The sequence below is a fragment of the Manduca sexta genome, unplaced genomic scaffold (genome assembly GCF_014839805.1).
Source record: "Manduca sexta isolate Smith_Timp_Sample1 unplaced genomic scaffold, JHU_Msex_v1.0 HiC_scaffold_3449, whole genome shotgun sequence".
NCBI lineage: Eukaryota > Metazoa > Arthropoda > Insecta > Lepidoptera > Sphingidae > Manduca > Manduca sexta.
This window is the reverse complement of record NW_023594518.1, coordinates 3,648-13,688: the sequence shown is the minus strand read 5'-3', so window position 1 is coordinate 13,688 and position 10,041 is coordinate 3,648. Positions and strand designations below refer to the sequence as shown.

The 10,041-nt window shown below is 37.5% G+C and overlaps 1 long non-coding RNA gene across 1 annotated transcript; it reads left to right on the top strand.

The window, feature by feature from the left end:
- The first annotated feature begins 1,365 nt into the window (after positions 1 to 1,365).
- On the top strand, positions 1,366 to 9,522 carry LOC119192967. Its single transcript, XR_005113789.1, has 3 exons — positions 1,366 to 1,569; positions 7,895 to 7,997; positions 9,299 to 9,522. It is a non-coding gene; the product is annotated as an uncharacterized LOC119192967 (long non-coding RNA).
- Positions 9,523 to 10,041: the final 519 nt, after the last annotated feature.

Below are 10,041 nucleotides of genomic sequence, written 5' to 3'. Positions count from 1 at the left end.
ATTCCGGAGCCTATGTTCTTCCCAGAGTCTCAAACTGTCTCCATACTAAATTTCATCTTAATACGTTGGGTAGTTATTGAGTTTAACACGTTCAGGCAGAACGGATGCAGCGGGAACTTTGTTTTATAATATATCTTTGTAGAACATTTTAAGAGGAACAATCCGTCACACATCATTGTTGCATAACTTTAACCTTTACGCAGCGCACGCAACGGAAGCTCTCAAAACTAATAAATTTTCCCCGTTTTTGCAACATGTTTCATTACTGCTCCGCTCCTATTGGTCATAGCGTGATGATATATAGCTTATAGCACTCCACGAACAAAGGGCTATCCAACACAAACAGATTTTTTCAGTTCGAACCGGTAGTTCCTGAGATTAGCCATCACTGCTCCGCTCCTGTTGGTCATAGCGTGATGATAAATAGCCTATAGCACTCCACGAACAAAGGGCTATCCAACACAAACAGATTTTTTCAGTTCGAACCGGTAGTTCCTGAGATTAGCCATCACTGCTCCGCTCCTATTGGTCATAGCATGATGATAAATAGCCTATAGCACTCCACGAATAAAGGGCTATCCAACACAAAAATAATTTTTCAGTTCGAACCGGTAGTTCCTGAGATTAGCCATCACTGCTCCGCTCCTATTGGTCATAGCGTGATGATAAATAGCCTATAGCGCTCCACGAACAAAGGGCTATCCAACACAAAAATATTTTTCAGTTTGAACCGGTAGTTCCTGAGATTAGCGCGTTCAAACAAACAAACTCTTCAGCTTTATATAATAGTATAGATAATAATATGAGGTAGACATCGTTAGATGAAAATGTGGGTGTGCGTTGCTGCATATATTCATGTTAACCCGCTGCTTGAATAGGTATTTTTAGAAATAATTAAATATAATAATAAAAGGAATCTATATGTTTTTAAAGAGTAGCCATTAACGCATAGTATTAGCAAAATCAAAGTTTTACAAGACCTCGCCTCCCCCAAATTGCGTTACGTAACACTTGAATGGCCCCTTAGCAGCTGTATTTAATTTATGAAATGTTAAGTGAGATATTGCATAGTAAACAATGTTCGAGGATCACGCTACCGGTAAACGGTATTTCTACTTCATAAGTCTCGATTACCGTAAAGTGTATAGGTATTAGGTACACAAGCATATTCGGGTACTTTATTTTATGCATCTGTGTTAATTTTGGCATGGAAAAATGGCAATAACCAATATTTATAAAAACTATAGTGGACGTAATATAATGGTGCAATAGGGGACTTTTGTATGTGGACTGCTAAGTGCTTATGTTAAAGATACAAAATTGTCAGGAGGTTGTGAACTGTAACAAGATATTTGCCGTAGTTACTACTATAATAATACTTTTGTGGTAGGTGTGCTTGGAGACCCAGTGGGACTTAATATTCAGCAGCTGCTACTTCTTGAAGAGTACGCTGCGCAAGAGCTCCACCGAGTTACCGCCATACGACTCGCATTTCAACATCACCAACCCGTACACGTATCAGTACTTCAACGTAACTGCTGAGATGACCGTCTTCGCACATGAACATGAGTAAGTACCTTTTGTCCAGACTGGTAGGCTGATTTTACTTATGTGTCAGAAAAGAAACATTAGCTTGCATTTATAAGTTTATCGAATATATTTTTTCTCTGTGTAATATTTGTTTTATAAAAGTAATAATATTCGACCGAGAATGTAACCACAGTGCAAACAAATTTCCTAACACAGTTATTAAAATGCAGACAAATTTTGATTATCATATAAGCTATGAAAAATCAAATACATTAACACGATGAGCCAACTACTTAAATATAGTACCAATAACAAAATTCGTTATCTCTTGCCGTCATACCAACATGAATTCAGGCAGAATTTATAATAGTTACATTACAATAATAAATTCTTCAGATGATTAATTCTCGGATAGGATATTAATTGAGTTATCATTATAAATATTGATTATAATTTTGCTTGTAGGTATCATAAACTCCGAATGAAGTTATTCCCCTGAACGAGTGACCTCACACTCTGCCGATCGCCCCTCATCTACTGTTATTGTTAATTTGTAACGCCAACTTGTCTGAGTTAGAAGAATATGTGTAACGACTTAACTTATTTGATAACATATTATATACAATGTCTATTACTACCGCCAAGCAGCAGTCTATAGTCACTGTTGTGTTCTGGTTTGAAGGACATTGTAGGCTGTAGCCAGTATAACTACGGGACATAATGAGACTTAACATCTCATGTCTCAGGATGGCCATCTAACTAGGGGAACTCTCACATATGAGAGACCTATCACCAGTATTTCATCTGACAGCCGACAATATGTAGCTCTCCGCTCAATCTCGCAACATCGCGAGATCTCGTAAAAAAAATGTACGAGACTCAGTCTCGTAAAATATGGCTGAGATCTCGCGAGATCATTACCTACACCAGGCGAACTGCAAGCTCGTCTCGTCATTAAAAGCAATAAAAAAACATTTAATCATAAATTATTCAGGGTTAATAAACTAATATGATGGTGAGCTGAAAATTGGTACAGACGTTAAATACGTCATTATCAATAAAATGTCAAAAGTTCCCATCGATCCTATGTGTGCAAAATATTTTATTCAAGGTCAAAGGGTAAAGCTTCCGGTTTTCCCATTTTTCTCTGAAACTGGAGGTATTATCGTAAAATAGGTCAGACAAAAGTTGTAGATCATACAATTCTCTACATTAATGATTGACATCTATGAGTGAATGATACTGTTCCGATCACTCCACATTGAAGTGGTATAAGAAAAATAATAATAGTAAACAAAGAACGACGAATGCGTGATGCGATGACCAAGGGAAATATATATATAAAACCGAAGAGTTTGTTTGTTTGTTTGAACATGCTAATCTCAGAAACTACTGAACGAATTTCATTTTTTGTAGTAATAGAAAGCTAACTATGTTACTCCTGACTAGGCTACTTTTTACCACAGAAAAATGTGTATTCCGACAAAAAAAAATTACGCGGGCGAAACCGCAGGCAAAGAACTAAGTTTAAAGAATAGTTGTTAAAAAAAGTCAAGTTTTAGTTATTATTAATTCAAAATTTATACACACACAAATACTCACGCCTTTTGTCCCCGAAGGGGCTATCGCTATATCAGTCACAAATTCCAGACTCCAGGCTGATACCGAGTAAAACCAATATCACTTTGCACAGCTAGTCGCAATTGCGGTGTGTATGATGTTTCTATCACTCTAAGGTATAACATCAAAATATGATTATATACACGTGTACACTATGACAAGCGTTGAAGATTAAGGGTCAGGCAGTCAGGGACGTTAAATGACACGGTTGAAACTGGTAAAACTGTGTGTATAAGAAGCAGATACAACCAAACCCAACGCTATTTCGATTATTTTATTACTTATTCCACTTATTTTAGTTTAAAAACAAAATTTCTATATCAATTTTAAAAATATTTTTGTAAGACCAACCTGATAGTATATCCTATAAAATAAAAAAAAATATTCCAAGTCGTTTAATTTATTATTTTTTTAAGCGATTTGGAAAAATATTTTTTCTGCGACTGAGTTCTGAGGTACTAAACATATAAAAATACTCGTCGAATTGAGAACCTAGTAGGTATAAGTACAAAAAAATAAATAAAGTAGAGCATCCTTCCAAATTTTCACTGCGCTCTCTCGAGTTTTGCCTGTTCTATAAATGATTAGGGAAAGTAGGGGAGCGCACATTCGTGATGAGATTATCTATAAATAAAACAGAAATACGATTCAAACACGGAAAATCAGATATAGATAACATCTCTCGTAAGCAACACCGACAGCATGCATAATTTAAAAAATAATCGATACTCAGAAAAAGTCGTGCGCATCAGGGGCCTTATTCTCTATCCCGCACGTTATGTTAACAGTGCGTAACAAGCACGGAACACAACGCGTCATGTTTAGGACTATAGAAATTTGGCTTACAGAATACCATTCCACGCACATTTCTCGAAGATAACATGACATGGCCGCGTTACGCGTTTACACTACCATACAGAATAAGGGCCCAGATTGAGGCAAGGTAAGTCGAATACATGCAGAACCGTGTACATTTCAATAATCTGTCAATTTGAGCGTGGCAAAGGAAATGGAAGATTTACAAAGTTATAAAAATAAAGCGTCACCTTAAACCTTAACCTTAAATACTCTAGCGCGTCAGATTTTTATACAGTCGGCACTGGATTTTTTTTTTCTATCCTTTTTACGGCCAACCTCCCTAATATCTCTCGTTTATGAGAAAGACATAACGCGTGTACACTATGAATATCCGACACGCTCGATAATTTCCAAGTGACTGATTTTTTTTACATTTATGTAAATTTGTACACTTTCTCCTCTCCACTAAAATGGCAAACTTAACATAAGCTTTTCTTCGTTTTAGGACCTAATCTTTGCAATCCAATAGGTCCCCACAGGACGCTGTAGTAACTGCAAATTTAGCATATCGGACCCCGCTATAGTGTTTTTCCTCTGATCGGACGTTGATTGTCAATATGGGTAGCAATAATTATTTCAGAAGACGAAAAAAATTAATATTTGATCTATTTAACGGTTTTTTATTCATCATCGCATTTGCCAAGTATTTCAACGGTATTATCCCATACTTTATTTTTGATCGTAAAGTTTTATAATCGAAGTGTGACGTATCATCGAAGAGAGATCAATCGAAAGTATCGTAGTCTATCATCATAGGACGGCAGTTTATTTACTAAATTATGGTTAGAAGTCAAGTGACCTAAAAACGTTAAAAACTAAACTAAAACCTTCCAAACGATTATTATAAATATCATAATGCGGATTCCACACGATGCTGCAGTACTCTAGAATTCTGCGCACGAGGGCAGTATAAACTGCGATCTTAGTAAATATTGCTATAATAATTTTAATTATTCTTTTGAATTGTGTCAGTTGGATCCATATCATGCTAACACCGCAACCCCATCTGATCTAAAATTCTGCATTTGCAATATTCTTATTAGACTCGCTAGGAACAACGCTCTAACCCCACATTCACGAAGTTTGGTGTGTACATTTTGGCCGAAACATAAAATTTCAATAGAAAAATTAACGAAATCCTATAATTCTAATCTATACTTATAATGATTTCTTATGTTTACGCGAATGTTACACATTAAAATTAAACTAAATAAATTAAAATAAAAACATTAGAACTGCAATAAAATCCGAAAAATAGTTTAATTTTAAAATCTATATTTGTCAATTATTGTTCACCGTTTCACCCGCGTGCAAGAGCTTTCCGCGATAAAACTCCGCTATATACATATTTTCCCGGTATAGAAACTAACCTATGTCCTTCCAAGAGTCTCAAACTATCTCCATAACAAATTACATCTTCATCTGTTGGGTAGTTTTTTGTTTATTACGTTCAGACAGGCAGACAGAGGTGGCGGAGGAAACTTTGTTTTATAATGTATTTTTAGAATTTTTTAAGAGATATAATTCCGTCATACCTGTTCGTTGTGTACCTTTAATCGTTAACGCAGCTCACGCAACGGGCGCTCTCAAAAGGAACGAATATTCCCAGTTTTTAAACATTTTTCATTGATGCTCCGCTCCTATCGGCCATAGCATAATGTTATACAGCCTAACCTCCTCATTTTTTAAGTCGGTTAACAAAGAAACTGCACCTTTATATAATTTGTCGAGGGAGGAGTCTTTTGCATATAGTATGTATAAACTTGTAATAAAATTTCGTACTATTGCTATCTGGCTGGTTTAGGTGACATTAAAATGGTTACATTTTAAATAAGAAATTAGTTAAATGTTGTTTTCAGCTATTTTTATATTTTATTTTTCTTTCAACCAGAAATTTGAATTTCTTTATTAGATTCACATCTAATAAAGAAATTCGATAAGTTTTATTATACAAAAGGAAAACAAACAACAGCACAAACTGCGAAAAACTTGTTTTTTAGGACCTAGTGCAGTGTCAGTAAGAGTAGCACAGATTTGGTTTAAATTTTTTCAATCCGGGAATTTTGATTCAAAGACGCACTTCGCACTGGGTGCCGTGTTATGACAAAGTGGAGGCCATTTTCTAATAAGTGGAGCAAGATCGATATATCAGTAGTTACGATATAGCTGAAGAACTGAGAATTGACCACAAAACAGTTTTGACCTATTTGAACAAAACTGGGTACACAAAAACTCGATATTTGGGTGCCGCATGAGCTCACTGAAAGAAACTTAATAAACATGTACTCATTTGCGATTTTTTATGGAAACGCAATGAAACCGAACCGTTTTTGAAAAGATTGGTAAATGGTGATGGAAAGTGGATCACGTACGACAAGAACTTACGAAAAAGGTCGTGGTCAGGCTTCACAGACTGTGGCAAAACCTGAGTTGACTCACAATAAGGGGATACTGTGTCTATAGTGTGATTGTAAGGGCATTGTTCATTATGAGTTTTAACACCGGGAAGTCTTAACGTTTCATATAAAATACGAAGATCCTTTGTTCCAACCTAATCTATACTTCTATACTATTATATAAAGCTGAAGAGTTTGTTTGTTTGTTTGTTTGAATGCGCTAATCTCAGGAACTACCGGTTCAAACTGAAAAAATCTTTTTGTGTTGGATAGCCCTTTGTTCGTGAAGTGCTATAGGCTATATATCATCACGCTATACCCAATAGGAGCGGAGCAGTAATGGCTAATGTCAGGAACTACCAGTTCGAACTGAAAAAATCTTTTTGTGCTGGATAGCCCTTTGTTCCTGGAGTGCTATAGGCTATATATCATCACGCTATAACCAATAGGAGCGGAGCAGTAATGAAACATGTTGCAAAAACGGGGAAAATTTATTAGTTTTGAGAGCTTCCGTTGCGTGCGTTGCGTAAACGGTTAAAGTTATGCAACAATGTATGACGGGATTGTTCCTCTTATAAAGTTCTGCAAAAATATATTATAAAACAAAGTCCCCCGCTGCATCTGTCTGCCTGAATGTGTTAAACTCAAAAACTACCCAACGTATTAAGATGAAATTTGGTATGGAGACAGTTTTAGATCCTGGGAAGAACATAGGCTCCCGAGAAAATATATAGCGTGACTTTTATAACGGAAAACTTTATAACGCGGGCGGAGCCGCGGGCAAAAGCTAGTAATAGTATAAAAGTGTACATTTGGCATACGGAGAGACCACGTCCTAGTTTAACATATAGCCTACTTTTATCTTCTGTAGGTTATTTACTCCATACAGAATATTTGCCTTTTTAATCAGAGTTTTACAAGTTTTTATTTAATTTGCAATGTTTATATGGATGTATTTAGGTTCGGGTGGAATCTTGCAACTGAATATAAAAGCAGTGATCCTCAAAAAAATAAGATACAATTTTTAATACATATTTAGTTTGGATGACAATGCATGGTAAGCTGAGTGACGTCATTCTAAATCCAAAATGGCGAATCGCCCTAGATGTGGGACTGTTTTTTTTGCTGCACGCCCATGATATGGGTATCAAATGACAGGATTTTTGCAATATGTGTGTTCAACCTTTCGAGAAGAAGATGTACGAAAAGCCCAGTCAACGGGCAGTCTTAGCGGGGTCGTGCCATTTCTGATTCAACTTGTACCCTGAGCAAATTCTATGAGTGATGAAAACAAAATTCAAATACTGGGGAACAAGAAGGGGGAAGAAGTTCAGCGAGCCGCGGGTACAGTACAGCTGGTCTAAACCGTCCATAATGTTACACTAGCAAATCACAATACAATTGTTCATAGTATGTGTAGTGTAGGTACTGTATAATGTACATAGTAAATGAAATTAACTACATATTATGATGTAATGTTTGTATTCCAGGAAAGACTACATTGAGCAAATCGTTAATTTCTTCGGTCGACAACCGCCAACGGAGTACTCTGTGGAGCTCTACAACACTAATAAGTCCTTACCCCATCAAGTGGTAAGTGGAGCCATAGTAATATATTATTTATTTTTTGATAACATTTGTCCTTAATGTAGACAAATGTTTTACGCAATATTGCATCAGCAGGTAGTTAGTAAATCACATGAAAACCAGCTATAATCCATAAATGTTTTTAAATTCCTTTTATTATAAACTAGATAATAGTGTTTCCGGATTCTTCAAGTAGTCTAATGTATAAAGTTATATACGAAACATTAAGTTGATGCCGTTGCAGGCACAAAAAAGATCAAAATCAATTTGAAACTGTTTAACACAAAACCATACCGCTACATTTAAATAACCAGCCGAAACAAAAGAAACCAATGACTAACGTGCCCCTGATGGTAATGGGCTGATTGAGACGAAGGTCTCCATTTCAAAACCTGAGCACGCATCTGTGCTTTCGAATATTCATTGCCGTTTGTCTTTTAAACGAGGAAACACATTGGCGACGAAATCTACCTAATTCAGAATTTTATTCCCGTAAGTATTTTGTAATTGTGCTTCATATCTTATTTCGCCTTTCCCCTCACCGCCCTCCCTCCCATGATCCGCCTCACCCTGGTGTACATTCCATATTACAATTTAAGAACTGATCATTGAGTCCAGATGGTAATTACGACAGTTATTAAGTCATATGCGACTTTACCATAGGCAGGACGTATGATCAGTAAAGTAGTAGTGTAGTCCCTAGTGTTGTAAGTAATTAATAATGTTAAGTAAAAGGTGTTACTATTGCTAAAGGGGTTACTGACACGAGTGTTTATTTCGAAGTTCGGTAACTATGCAACAAAAACTATAGAACACATAAAAATAACAGCCGCAACAGGAGCTACATTACATTCTACTACACTGAGCATAAGATTTCTTTTTTATTGAAGGCACGGCAAAGTGTTTTTACTGCACCTGATGATAAGTATGTAAATTGTAAACGGATTTTATACTTCTGTCTTATTTTGACATTAGTTTTTGCGCGCGGTTTCCCTAACATGAAAAAGATTTTCCGGGATAAAATCGAGCCTATATTTTAAGTTAGACTTCTAACAATACATCGGAGAAAGTGCATTAAATTCCATGTAACAGTTTTTGTGAGAATTGGATACAAACATACAGAGAGACATAAAATTTCTAAAAACTGTTATTTTGGTTTCTGTTGCTCCAATAAGGATACCCCGTATTATTTTTGTTGTAATGTCTATAATGTACAGACAAGATAAAGATGGAATTAGATCTGTACGTTCCATACAAAGTCTAGTGTGACGATCAGCAGTCCCGAGTATCGAGTATCACACCGGCAGGTGACAGAGAACTGTTCGATCGCGGCGGACGCGATCCGGCTGGAGTGTTCGGTGCGGGCGGAGGAGGGTGCTACGTGCTGTGGCTGAATCACCGCGCGCCGTGGACGTTCGGCGTGATGAGCTCGCTGTCGTCGGTGAAGGCGGAGTGGTGCCGCACGGCGCCGGCGGGGCTGGCGGCGGAGCGCGGCGCGGGCGGGTGGGGCGGCTGGGGCGCGCTGTGGGCGAGCGCGGGCGCGGCGCTGGCGCTGGCGGCGGCGGCGCTGCTGTGGCGCGCGCGCGACCGCACGCTGCACAAGCGCGTGCTGCGCTACTGGACCAGGTAACCCACGGCGCATCGTCCAGGTGCGTGTCGGAACAACTATTGGCAGATTTCAAAAATATGTAACTAAATAACATTATATTATGTAATTCTGCTCTAGTCCCAATAGATAAGTCATCACATAAGTAATGATTAATAATTATCTTAGCTAAATTAGTAAAACTAAATCGTAAAACAGCACAAACCGTTCGGCAATGCGTAGAACCGTCGATCCGGATCGACAGTGTCGTGGAATAGCGCGGGTCTGATAACTCGTGATAAAGTTAGCGCAGTCCGGCGAAACCACGCGGGAATAACGCTGTCGTGTCCCGAGAATAGGTGTTTGCAACTTTGAAGACTAATTTCACTAATACTATCGAGACATTAATTCAGAGAAATTTAGGGATATGCGACCATGTAATGCGACTACCATGTCCAGAGCAGG